At 51.9% G+C, this 14,213-nt stretch overlaps 1 protein-coding gene across 1 annotated transcript in view; it reads right to left on the minus strand.

Moving 5' to 3' along the window:
* EMC3 (ER membrane protein complex subunit 3) overlaps positions 1-14,213 on the minus strand; it is a 53,559-nt gene that overhangs the window by 8,427 nt on the left and 30,919 nt on the right. The gene's annotated exons all lie outside the window — the stretch shown is intronic.

Raw genomic sequence — 14,213 nt, forward strand, 5'->3', positions numbered from 1 at the left:
AAATGAATTCTCTCTCAGGAAATCATTGCAACATGCTTTGTTATACACAGGTTTTTTTCATTTGTGGGTATTGGAATAACAGAAAAAAAAAAAAAAACAGAAAAAAAAGGCAAATTGGATAGAATTTCACACAAGGTGTGGAAAAGACTAAGTGCAACACGAAGGGATGAGGGGAGGAAGCCCAAACACTAGGGGAAGGGGGAGTGGAGACCCCTACGCAGATCTAATAACACCCTGCCTACCCTACCGGACCTATATAGGTTCTGCAGCTATCGCCGAGCAGGACCCTAAACCCTGCATGACCCTAGAGCTTGGTCCTAGATAGATGGGGGAGGGGTGAGCACTGGTCAGCCACCCTAAAAACTAAAGACAACAAGGTAGACAAAGGGGATAAACTTAGCTTGAGCAGACACCAGAGGAGTAACGCCAACTGTCCTCCAAGGGCACCAGAGAAGCAGCTAGCTGACTACTAGTGCTCCAAGCCTGTACATAGAAGTATCACCGGCGATTCCCTGGAGCAAACGGAGTGTTTTTAACTCGCAGGCACGGGTGTGTCAAATCAGAAGCAGGAGGGAGGTCGCCGCTGGGTCCTAAAGGCAGAGGTGTTATGAAGGCGTCTAATGCCAAGTGCAGTGACCTTCTACAGCCAGATCCAGAGTGACTGTCTATTACAACTGACACACCTGTGAAACACAAAGCCCCAAAAATGGGCAGGAAAAAATTGTAGGCATCTTTCCAAAATTGTAGGTAGACAAGTTTCCAGCATGTGATGCTCGTTCAAACTCACAGGTGTAGGCAATATGAAAATCACTCCTGAAACCAGATAAAAAGGGGAGGGAGAAGTTGCCTCAATCTTTGCACTGTGTGTGCCACACTAAGCATGGAGAACAGAAAGAGGAGAAGAGAACTGTCTGAGGACTTGATATTGTTCAACAATTTTGGTTCTCAACAATCTCAAGGTTTTAAGTCCATCTCCAGAGATCTTGATGTTCTTTTGTCCTCAGTGCACAACATAAATCAAGAAGTTTACACCCTATGGCTCTGTAGATAATCTCCCTAAACGGAAGAAAAACTGCTGAAAGGATGCAATGCAGGATAGTCCGGATAGTGGATAAGTAGCCCCAAACAAGTGCCGAAGAAATTGCACCTGTACTTCAGGCTCAGGGTACATCAGTGTCAGTGCGAACTACCCGTCCACATGTGAATGGAATGAAAAGCTATGGCAGGAGACCTCGGAGGACCCCACTGCTGACAGAGACAAAAAAGCTAGACTGCAGTTTGCCAAAATGTACGTGAGTAAGTCAAAATCCTTCTGGAAAACGTCTTGTGGACAGATGAGGCCGATAGAGCTTTTTGGTAATGCACATCATGACAGCACAAGACCCACTAATTATATAGTAAGAATGATACCTTCAAAGAATAAGGACAGACTAATCTGTGGATTAAACAGGCCGTTAGGTTTATTGTGAGTTATTTAAAATTATACTCACATATAATAACTAACCTTAAAAATATAAGAATCACCACACCATTTACCAAATCCACCTGGCACAAGCCAGGCAATTATCCCACATGTCAAGGCTCGGCCCCCCAAAAACACCACAGACACTTCTCTATTAAATTCTGCAAACCAAGGTTAAAAAGGTCTAACCCGATGTCTGACAAATGACCTCCATCACTGCGACAGAAACCCGGTGTAAAGCCTTAAAGATCTAATTACAGGAATGAAAAACCAGCCAGTATAGGTAGAAATCTTTCCCTAGCCCTAGTAATCAGTTTTCGCCCTGATGACCAGGCCAGCCTTGGCACAATTCCTGAAAATACAAAATGTTTGGGGACAAACATTTGAAAAAGGGCAATATATTTTTTCATCCCACATAGCAAATCTAAGGTCTTAGATTTCCCCAAATCATTTCGCCCCCATGTAACATTACTAAATTTGGAGTTGGCCATAACTGGAGTAACGTTTTTAACGCTTTCCCGAGACGATTCCAACACAGACCCCTTTTACCACTCCAGAAAACGTTCACTGCTGAGGAATCAAAGGATTCCTCCTCGGAGTAACTTCACCTTGCTGCTCTATTTGGGGCCCGGAAAATGAAGGAATGGCCTATAATCCATATAACTAGCGGACCTGAAATGAACATTTCATCTAAAGTCAACAATTCGGGCCTTATATAAAGCTTAGATCTGTAACTCCCAACGGCCAGTCCTCCTTAAGGCTGGATAACTGCTTCTCCTGTGCATGGCCAGAACCTCATCTTCTTTAGCCAATGGTATTCTGACCCATATCGCTACTGATGCGCCTCTTCTACCCGCTCTCTCCGGATGAACCGGAGACCGGGAGCACTACGTCCGTCCCTGGGCCTCCACCGCACTTTTATGTCTGCGGAGTCTAGATGACACTGCTGGGCTCTTCTGGCTCGCTGATGTCGGAGTTCTCGCAATGTTTCCTTTGATCTTACGCTGGGCGGGGACTTCTTCCTGGAGCGGTTCTTCTTCCAACCACGCAGCGCTGGCAGTGGCGAGTATACGCTCCTACTTTCCCCCCTTCATGTTTTCATGGTGAGATTGCTCACCTGGATCACCTTCTTCTGAAGCCGGACCTCCTTCCTCTCCATCACTTCATCCTCTTCGGCCAACGATAAATTGCTCTGGAGCAGCTCTTCTCTGCAGGCTTCTCCTTGGTCCTCTATCTTCCCTTGTGACAACTTCTGGCTGATCAGAACAGCTTGCCTTTAGCCAATTCTTTACACATTGTTTTGGAACCACCAATCAGGAGCCAAGAACAAAATCGAGGAGACAAGCGACCGGAACTGATTGAAACAGTCTTGTAAGCCACAATTGACCTAGGCTCTGACCTTTGCCCTGGTGAGTATGAACAAAGAGAGCAGAGCAGAGGGGGTAAGGGGCCACTACACAAGACAAATTATCAGAGGGGGTCTATGCCACCATTTGTCCCCCATATAATTATAATGGGGGCCTGACATTCTACTATTTGAAAACGGAATGAAGTCTACAAAAAAAAAAAGAACACAGTACCTACAGTCAAATATGGTGGAGGTTCACAGATGCTTTGGGGTTGTTTTGCTGCCTCTGGCACAAGGCATCATGAAATCTGAAAATTACCAAAGGATTTTGGGTGGCAATGTAGGGCCCAGTGTCAGAAAGCTGGGTTTGTGTCCTAGGTCATGGGTCTTCCAGTATTCTTATTTATTTATATAGCGCCATTGATGCATAAGGAGGGGTTAAATACCAAATACAGATATCACTTACAATAAACAAAACTAACAATGATAGACGGGTACAGAGGGAGGAGGACCCTGCCCCTGCGGGCTTACATTCTACAGGAATGGGGAAAGAGACAGTAGGTCGGGGGGGTTGCAGTAGCTCCGGTGTTATTGAGGAAGCAGCGGGATCATGGCAAAAGGTAGGCTTTCTTGAAGAGATGGGTTTTCAGGTTCCGTCTCAAAGATCCAAATGTGGCGGATAATTGGACATGTTGAGGCACAGAATTCCATGGGATGGGGGATATTCAGGAGAAATCTTGGAGGCGATTGGGTGAGGAACGAATAAGTGTGGAGGAGAGAAGGAGGTGTTGGGAGGACCGGAGATTATGTGAGGGAATATATCGGGAGATTAGTTCAGAGATGTATGGAGGAGAGAGGTTATGGCTGGCTTTGTAGGTCAGTGGTAGTAGTTTGAACTGGATACGCTGGGCAATTGGGAGCCAGTGAAGAGATTTGCAAAGGGGGGTAGCAGAGGAGTAGCGAGGAGAGAGATGAACCAATCGCCCAGCAGAGTTAAGGATGGACTGGAGGGGTGCGAGAGTGTTAGCAGGTAGGCCACAGCGGAGGATGTTGCAGTAGTCAAGGCGGGAGATGATGAGGGCATGCACAAGCAGTTTAGTAGATTGAGGGTTGATGAATGGACGGATTTTGGAAATATTTTTGAGCTGGAGGCAACAGGAGGTGGCGAGGGCTTGGATGTGAGGTTTGAAGGACAGGGCATAGTCAAGGGTTACTCCGAGGCAGCGGATTGCCGGTACAGGGGAAAGTGTGATGTCATTTATTGTGATAGAAAGATCAGGTGGGGAAGATATGCGAGATGGGGGAAAGATGATGAGTTCAGTTTTGTTCACACCGAGCTTGAGGTAGCGGGAGGAGAAGAAGGAGGATATGGCTGATAGACATGCTGGGATTCTGGACAGCAGAGAGGTGACGTCTGGGCCACAAAGGTACATCTGGGTGTCATTAGAATACAGATGGTATTGTAAGCCATGGGATTTTATGAGCTGTCCCAGGCCAAGGGTGTAAACTGAGAAGAGTAGGGGTCCTAGGACAGAGCCTTGAGGGACTCCCAAGAGATAGGGGGCGGAGTGAGGAGGTAGTGTGGGAGTGGGAGATGCTAAATGTGCAGCTAGAAAGGTATGAGGAGATCCAGGATAGGGCAAGGTTTTAGACGCCAAAGGAAGAGAGGATCTGTAGTAGGAGGCAATGGTCAACTGTGTTGAAAGCAGAGGACAGGTCAAGAAGAAGGAGCACAGAGAATTGTCTGTTAGCTTTGGCTGTAAGTCATTGGTAATTTTGGTAAGGGCAGTTTCGGTGGAATGGTGGGGGCGGAAGCCGGATTGTCAGTTGTAGAAGAGAGAGTCAGATGAGAAGTGAGAGGAAAGTTCAGCGTGAACGTGTTACTTAAGGAGTTTGGAGGCAAATGGGAGCAGCGATCTGGGGCAATAGCTGGACAAGGTGGTTGGGTCGATGGATGGTTTTTTGAGGATGGGAGTGAATGTGGCATGTTTGAAGGCAGTGGGGAAGGTACCAGAAGTTAGTGATAGGTTGAAGAGATGGGTTAGGGATGGGATGAGTGTGGGGATGAGGTTGGGGAGGAGATGGGATGGGGTCAAGTGCAAAAGTGGTGAGGTGTGATTTGGAGAGGAGATGAGTAAGGTCTCCTTCCGTGATGTTGGGAAGGAAGGTTATGGGTGAAGGACAATGGTCTGGAAAACAAAAGAGGTTGTGGTGGTCGGACAATGAAGGCTTGCCTTGTTTTGTCAAACTTATTTTTGAAGTGTGTGGCAAAGTCCTCAGCAAAGATGAGGAAGGTCGGAGGGGGCAGTGGAGGGCGGAGGAGTAACTGTTCGGGGTTGTAGGATAGGGAAGATATGAGGGTTGTGAAGTAGGCCTGTTTAGCAGAGGTGAGGGCTGACTTGAATGCGAGCGTTGCTTGTTTGAATGTAGTGAAGTCATCTTGGGTATGTGTTTTCTTCCAACGCCGCTCCGCAACCCTGAACGCTTGTCAAAGCTGTTTAGTGAGGTTGTTGTGCCAGGGTTGCCTATTGACTCGTCGCGCTCTGCCATGCACAAGAGTCAATAGCTGATGCGAGAGTGGCATTGTAGAAAGCAGTGGCGCTGTCTGTGTCGTGGAGTGAATGGATATCAGTGGTAAAATAGAGTCAGAGAGTATGTGGGGGTCTAGATGTGCAAGGTTTCTGCGGAGGTGTGCTAGTTGCTGGACATGGGTGACAGGTGGGAAGGACAGGGATGAGAACGTGAGTAGATGGTCTTCAGATAGGGGTAGGGGGGAGGTTGTGAGGTTAGATGGGGAGCAGAGTCGGGTGAAGATGAGGTCTAGTGTGTGTCCATCTGTGTGGGTGGCTGAGGAGGACCACTGAGTAAGTCCAATGAAGTAAGCGACAGTAGTTTGGATGCTGCTGATTGGTGGGTGTCAGTGGGGATGTTGAAATCGCCCATGATGATTGTGGGAATGTCAGCAGAGAGAAAGTAAAGAAGCCAGGTGGAGAATTGGTCAATAAAGGCAGTGATCGGGCCCGGGGGTCGGTATATGACGGCCACTTGGAGGTCGGAGGGAGAGTAGATGCGGCCAGAGTGGACTTCAAAAGAAGGGAGAATAAGGGAAGGTAGAGGTGGGATAGGGCTAAAGGTGCAGTTGGTGACAATGTTCCAGTAGGACAATGACCCCAAACATAATTCAGGAAGCCCCCAGAAAGGGATGAAAACAAAGAGCTGGAGAGATGTGAAGAGGCAGCAATGAGTCTGGATCTAAACCCCATTGATCCCCTGTGGAGAGATCTTACAATTACTGTGGGGAGAAGACGTCTTCACGTATGAGACCTGGAGCAGATTGCAAGAAGAGTCCAAGATCCCGGCTGAGGAGCAAGAAGCTGATGGTTATAGGAAGCCACTGATCGCAGGGATTTATTCCAAAGGGCGCAACCAAATAATAAGGGGGGGAAACAATTGTGTCCGGAACATTTTTGGGGTTTTGTGTGAAATTATCTCCAATTTGTCTTTTTTTCTGTTTTTTGTTTTGTTCCAAAACAAAGGAAATAAACCCGTGTATAATAAAGCGTGTAATTGTAATAATATTCTGGGTGAAATACTGCATTTTCTGGAACAATTTCAAGGGGGTCAACACTATCGGCCATGACTGTATACCGCCTCACCTCACATAGTATATACAACCTGACAGGGTGGAGTGCCCCATACATATACACACACATTATATATATATATATACACACACACACACACACACACATTATATATATACACACACTGCTCAAAAAAATAAAGGGAACACTGAAACAACAGAATATAACTCCAAGTAAATGAAACTTCTGTGAAATCAAACTGTCCACTTAGGAAGCAACACTGATTGACAATCAATTTCACCTGCTGCTGTGCAAATGGAATAGACAATAGATGGAAATTATTGGCAATTATCAAGACACCCTCAATAAAGGAGTGGTTCAGTAGGTGAGGACCGCAGACCACATCTCAGTACCAATGCTTTATGGCTGATGTTCTGGTCACTTTTGAATGTTGGTTGTGCTTTCACACTTGTGGTAGCATGAGACGGACTCTACAACCCACAGAAGTTGCTCAGGTAGTGCAGCTCATCCAGGATGGCACATCAATGCGAGCTGTGGCAAGAAGGTTTGCTGTGTTTGTCAGCGTAGTGTCCAGAGGCTGGAGGCGCTACCAGGAGACAGGCCAGTACACCAGGAGACGTGGAGGGGGCCGTAGGAGGGCAACAACCCAGCAGCAGAACCGCTACCTCCGCCTTTGTGCAAGGAGGAACAGGAGGAGCACTGCCAGAGCCCTGCAAAATGACCTCCAGCAGCCACAAATGTGCATGTGTCTGCACAAACGGTTAGAAACCGACTCCATGAGGGTGGTATGAGGGCCAGACGTCCACAGATGGAGGTTGTGCTAACAACCCATCACTGTGCAGGACGCTTGGCATTTTGCCACAGAACACCAGGATTGGCAAAGTGGCCACTGGCGCCCTGTGCTCTTCACAGATGAAAGCAGGTTCACAATGAGCACATGTGACAGAAGTGACAGAGTCTGGAGACGCCGTGGAGAGCGATCTGCTGCCTGCAACATCCTAAAGCATGACCGGTTTGGCAGTGGGTCAGTAATGGTGTAGGGTGGCATTTATTTGGAGAACCGCACTGCCCTCCATGTGCTCGCCAGAGGTAGCCTGACTGCCATTAGGTACCGAGATGAGATCCTCAGACCCCTTGTGAGACCATATGCTGGTGCGGTTGGCCCTGGATTCCTCCTAATGCAGGACAACGCCAGACCTCATGTGGCTGGAGTGTGTCAGCAGTTCCTGCAAGATGAAGGCATTGAAGCTATGGACTGGCCGCCCGTTACCCAGACCTGAATCCGATTGAGCACATCAGGGACATCATGTCTCGCTCCATCCACCAACGTCACGTTGCACCACAGACTGTCCAGGAGTTGGCGGATGCTTTAGTCCAGGTCTGGGAGGAGATCCCACAGGAGACCATCCGCAACCTCATCAGGAGCATGCCCAGGCGTTGTAGGGAGGTCATACAGGCAAGTGGAGGCCACACACAATACTCAGCCTCATCAGGAGCATGCCCAGGCGTTGTAGGGAGGTCATACAGGCACGTGGAGGCCACACACAATACTCAGCCTCATCAGGAGCATGCCCAGGCGTTGTAGGGAGGTTATACAGGCACGTGGAGGCCACACACAATACTCAGCCTCATCAGGCGCATGCCCAGGCATTGTAGGGAGGTCATACAGGCACGTGGAGGCCACACACAATACTGAGCCTCATCAGGAGCATGCCCAGGCGTTGTAGGGAGGTCATACAGGCACGTGGAGGCCACACACAATACTCAGCCTCATCAGTTGCATGCCCAGGTGTTGTAGGGAGGTCATACAGGCACGTGGAGGCCACACACAATACTCAGCCTCATCAGGAGCATGCCCAGGCGTTGTAGGGAGGTCATACAGGCACGTGGAGGCAACACACAATACTCAGCCTCATCAGGAGCATGCCCAGGCGTTGTAGGGAGGTCATACAGGCACGTGGAGGCCACACACAATACTTAGCCTCATCAGGAGCATGCCCAGGCGTTGTAGGGAGGTCATACAGGCACGTGGAGGCAACACACAATACTCAGCCTCATCAGGAGCATGCCCAGACGTTGTAGGGAGGTCATACAGGCACGTGGAGGCAACACACAATACTCAGCCTCATCAGGAGCATGCCCAGACGTTGTAGGGAGGTCATACAGGCACGTGGAGGCCACACACAATACTTAGCCTCATCAGGAGCATGCCCAGGCGTTGTAGGGAGGTCATACAGGCACGTGGAGGCCACACACAATACTTAGCCTCATCAGGAGCATGCCCAGGCGTTGTAGGGAGGTCATACAGGCACGTGGAGGCCACACACAATACTCAGCCTCATCAGGAGCATGCCCAGGCGTTGTAGGGAGGTCATACAGGCACGTGGAGGCCACACACAATACTTAGCCTCATCAGGAGCATGCCCAGGCGTTGTAGGGAGGTCATACAGGCACGTGGAGGCCACACACAATACTTAGCCTCATCAGGAGCATGCCCAGGCGTTGTAGGGAGGTCATACAGGCACGTGGAGGCCACACACAATACTCGGCCTCATCAGGAGCATGCCCAGGCGTTGTAGGGAGGTCATACAGGCACGTGGAGGCCACACACAATACTCGGCCTCATCAGGAACATGCCCAGGCGTTGAAGGGAGCCCATACAGGCACGTGGAGGCCACACACAATACTCAGCCTCATCAGGAGCATGCCCAGGCGTTGTAGGGAGGTCATACAGGCACGTGGAGGCCACACACAATACTCAGCCTCATCAGGAGCATGCCCAGGCGTTGTAGGAAGGTCACACAGGCACGTGGAGGCCACACACAATACTCAGCCTCATCAGGAGCATGCCCAGGCGTTGTAGGGAGGTCATACAGGCACGTGGAGGCCACACACAATACTCAGCCTCATCAGTTGCATGCCCAGGTGTTGTAGGGAGGTCATACAGGCACGTGGAGGCCACACACATACTCAGCCTCATCAGGAGCATGCCCAGGCGTTGTAGGGAGGTCATACAGACACGTGGAGGCCACACACATACTCAGCCTCATCAGGAGCATGCCCAGGCATTGTAGGCAGGTCATACAGGCACGTGGAGGCCACACACATACTCAGCCTCATCAGGAGCATGCCCAGGCATTGTAGGGAGGTCATACAGGCACGTGGAGGCCACACACAATACTCAGCCTCATCAGGAGCATGCCCAGGCGTTATAGGGAGGTCATACAGGCACGTGGAGGCCACACACAATACTCAGCCTCATCAGGAGCATGCCCAGGCATTGTAGGGAGGTCATACAGGCACGTGGAGGCCACACACAATACTCAGCCTCATCAGGAGCATGCCCAGGCATTGTAGGGAGGTCATACAGGCACGTGGAGGCCACACACACGACAACCTCATCAGGAGCATGCCCAGGCGTTGTAGGGAGGTCATACAGGCACGTGGAGGCCACACACACTACTCAACCTCATCAGGAGCATGCCCAGGCGTTGTAGGGAGGTCATACAGGCACGTGGAGGCCACACACACTACTCAACCTCATCAGGAGCATGCCCAGGCGTTGTAGGGAGGTCATACAGGCACGTGGAGGCCACACACAATACTCAGCCTCATCAGGAGCATACCCAGGCGTTGTAGGGAGGTCATACAGGCACGTGGAGGCCACACACAATACTCAGCCTCATCAGGAGCATGCCCAGGCGTTATAGGGAGGTCATACAGGCACGTGGAGGCCACACACAATACTCAGCCTCATCAGGAGCATGACCAGGCGTTGTAGGGAGGTCATACAGGCACGTGGAGGCCACACACAATACTCAGCCTCATCAGGAGCATGCCCAGGCGTTGTAGGGAGGTCATACAGGAACGTGGAGGCCACACACAATACTCAGCCTCATCAGGAGCATGACCAGGCGTTGTAGGGAGGTCATACAGGCACGTGGAGGCCACACACAATACTCAGCCTCATCAGGAGCATGCCCAGGCGTTGTAGGGAGGTCATACAGGCACGTGGAGGCCACACACAATACTCAGCCTCATCAGGAGCATGCCCAGGCGTTGTAGGGAGGTCATACAGGCACGTGGAGGCCACACACAATACTCAGCCTCATCAGGAGCATGCCCAGGCGTTGTAGGGAGGTCATACAGGCACGTGGAGGCCACACACAATACTCAGCCTCATCAGGAGCATGCCCAGGCGTTGTAGGGAGGTCATACAGGCACGTGGAGGCCACACACAATACTCAGCCTCATCAGGAGCATGCCCAGGCGTTGTAGGGAGGTCATACAGGCACGTGGAGGCCACACACAATACTCAGCCTCATCAGTTGCATGCCCAGGTGTTGTAGGGAGGTCATACAGGCACGTGGAGGCCACACACAATACTCAGCCTCATCAGGAGCATGCCCAGGCGTTGTAGGGAGGTCATACAGGCACGTGGAGGCCACACACAATACTCAGCCTCATCAGGAGCATGCCCAGGCATTGTAGGGAGGTCATACAGGCACGTGGAGGCCACACACAATACTCAGCCTCATCAGTTGCATGCCCAGGTGTTGTAGGGAGGTCATACAGGCACGTGGAGGCCACACACAATACTCAGCCTCATCAAGAGCATGCCCAGGCGTTGTAAAGAGGTCATACAGGCACGTGGAGGCCACACACAATACTCAGCCTCATCAGGAGCATGCCCAGGCGTTGTAGGGAGGTCATACAGGCACGTGGAGGCCACACACAATACTCAGCCTCATCAGGAGCATGCCCAGGTGTTGTAGGGAGGTCATACAGGCACGTGGAGGCCACACACAATACTCAGCCTCATCAGGAGCATGCCCAGGCGTTGTAGGGAGGTCATACAGGCACGTGGAGGCCACACACAATACTCAGCCTCATCAGGAGCATGACCAGGCGTTGTAGGGAGGTCATACAGGCACGTGGAGGCCACACACAATACTCAGCCTCATCAGGAGCATGCCCAGGCGTTGTAGGGAGGTCATACAGGAACGTGGAGGCCACACACAATACTCAGCCTCATCAGGAGCATGACCAGGCGTTGTAGGGAGGTCATACAGGCACGTGGAGGCCACACACAATACTCAGCCTCATCAGGAGCATGCCCAGGCGTTGTAGGGAGGTCATACAGGCACGTGGAGGCCACACACAATACTCAGCCTCATCAGGAGCATGCCCAGGCGTTGTAGGGAGGTCATACAGGCACGTGGAGGCCACACACAATACTCAGCCTCATCAGGAGCATGCCCAGGCGTTGTAGGGAGGTCATACAGGCACGTGGAGGCCACACACAATACTCAGCCTCATCAGGAGCATGCCCAGGCGTTGTAGGGAGGTCATACAGGCACGTGGAGGCCACACACAATGCTCAGCCTCATCAGGAGCATGCCCAGGCGTTGTAGGGAGGTCATACAGGCACGTGGAGGCCACACACAATACTCAGCCTCATCAGGAGCATGCCCAGGCGTTGTAGGGAGGTCATACAGGCACGTGGAGGCCACACACAATACTCAGCCTCATCAGGAGCATGCCCAGGCGTTGTAGGGAGGTCATACAGGCACGTGGAGGCCACACACAATACTCAGCCTCATCAGGAGCATGCCCAGGCATTGTAGGGAGGTCATACAGGCACGTGGAGGCCACACACAATACTCAGCCTCATCAGTTGCATGCCCAGGTGTTGTAGGGAGGTCATACAGGCACGTGGAGGCCACACACAATACTCAGCCTCATCAGGAGCATGCCCAGGCGTTGTAGGGAGGTCATACAGGCACGTGGAGGCCACACACAATACTCAGCCTCATCAGGAGCATGCCCAGGCATTGTAGGGAGGTCATACAGGCACGTGGAGGCCACACACAATACTCAGCCTCATCAGTTGCATGCCCAGGTGTTGTAGGGAGGTCATACAGGCACGTGGAGGCCACACACAATACTCAGCCTCATCAGGAGCATGCCCAGGCGTTGTAAAGAGGTCATACAGGCACGTGGAGGCCACACACAATACTCAGCCTCATCAGTTGCATGCCCAGGTGTTGTAGGGAGGTCATACAGGCACGTGGAGGCCACACACAATACTTAGCCTCATCAGTTGCATGCCCAGGTGTTGTAGGGAGGTCATACAGGCACGTGGAGGCCACACACAATACTTAGCCTCATCAGGAGCATGCCCAGGCGTTGTAGGGAGGTCATACAGGCACGTGGAGGCCACACACAATACTCGGCCTCATCAGGAGCATGCCCAGGCGTTGTAGGGAGGTCATACAGGCACGTGGAGGCCACACACAATACTCGGCCTCATCAGGAACATGCCCAGGCGTTGAAGGGAGCCCATACAGGCACGTGGAGGCCACACACAATACTCAGCCTCATCAGGAGCATGCCCAGGCGTTGTAGGGAGGTCATACAGGCACGTGGAGGCCACACACAATACTCAGCCTCATCAGGAGCATGCCCAGGCGTTGTAGGGAGGTCATACAGGCACGTGGAGGCCACACACAATACTCGGCCTCATCAGGAACATGCCCAGGCGTTGAAGGGAGCCCATACAGGCACGTGGAGGCCACACACAATACTAGCCTCATCAGGAGCATGCCCAGGCGTTGTAGGGAGGTCATACAGGCACGTGGAGGCCACACACAATACTCAGCCTCATCAGGAGCATGCCCAGGCGTTGTAGGGAGGTCATACAGGCACGTGGAGGCCACACACAATACTCAGCCTCATCAGGAGCATGCCCAGGCGTTGTAGGGAGGTCATACAGGCACGTGGAGGCCACACACAATACTCAGCCTCATCAGGAGCATGCCCAGGCGTTGTAGGAAGGTCACACAGGCACGTGGAGGCCACACACAATACTCAGCCTCATCAGGAGCATGCCCAGGCGTTGTAGGGAGGTCATACAGGCACGTGGAGGCCACACACAATACTCAGCCTCATCAGTTGCATGCCCAGGTGTTGTAGGGAGGTCATACAGGCACGTGGAGGCCACACACATACTCAGCCTCATCAGGAGCATGCCCAGGCATTGTAGGCAGGTCATACAGGCACGTGGAGGCCACACACATACTCAGCCTCATCAGGAGCATGCCCAGGCATTGTAGGGAGGTCATACAGGCACGTGGAGGCCACACACAATACTCAGCCTCATCAGGAGCATGCCCAGGCGTTATAGGGAGGTCATACAGGCACGTGGAGGCCACACACAATACTCAGCCTCATCAGGAGCATGCCCAGGCATTGTAGGGAGGTCATACAGGCACGTGGAGGCCACACACAATACTCAGCCTCATCAGGAGCATGCCCAGGCATTGTAGGGAGGTCATACAGGCACGTGGAGGCCACACACACGACAACCTCATCAGGAGCATGCCCAGGCGTTGTAGGGAGGTCATACAGGCACGTGGAGGCCACACACACTACTCAACCTCATCAGGAGCATGCCCAGGCGTTGTAGGGAGGTCATACAGGCACGTGGAGGCCACACACAATACTCAGCCTCATCAGGAGCATACCCAGGCGTTGTAGGGAGGTCATACAGGCACGTGGAGGCCACACACAATACTCAGCCTCATCAGGAGCATGCCCAGGCGTTATAGGGAGGTCATACAGGCACGTGGAGGCCACACACAATACTCAGCCTCATCAGGAGCATGACCAGGCGTTGTAGGGAGGTCATACAGGCACGTGGAGGCCACACACAATACTCAGCCTCATCAGGAGCATGCCCAGGCGTTGTAGGGAGGTCATACAGGAACGTGGAGGCCACACACAATACTCAGCCTCA

The sequence above is a fragment of the Phyllobates terribilis genome, unplaced genomic scaffold, assembly GCF_046119375.1.
Source record: "Phyllobates terribilis strain yellow unplaced genomic scaffold, ASM4611937v1 Scaffold_8__6_contigs__length_399053987, whole genome shotgun sequence".
Lineage (NCBI taxonomy): Eukaryota > Metazoa > Chordata > Amphibia > Anura > Dendrobatidae > Phyllobates > Phyllobates terribilis.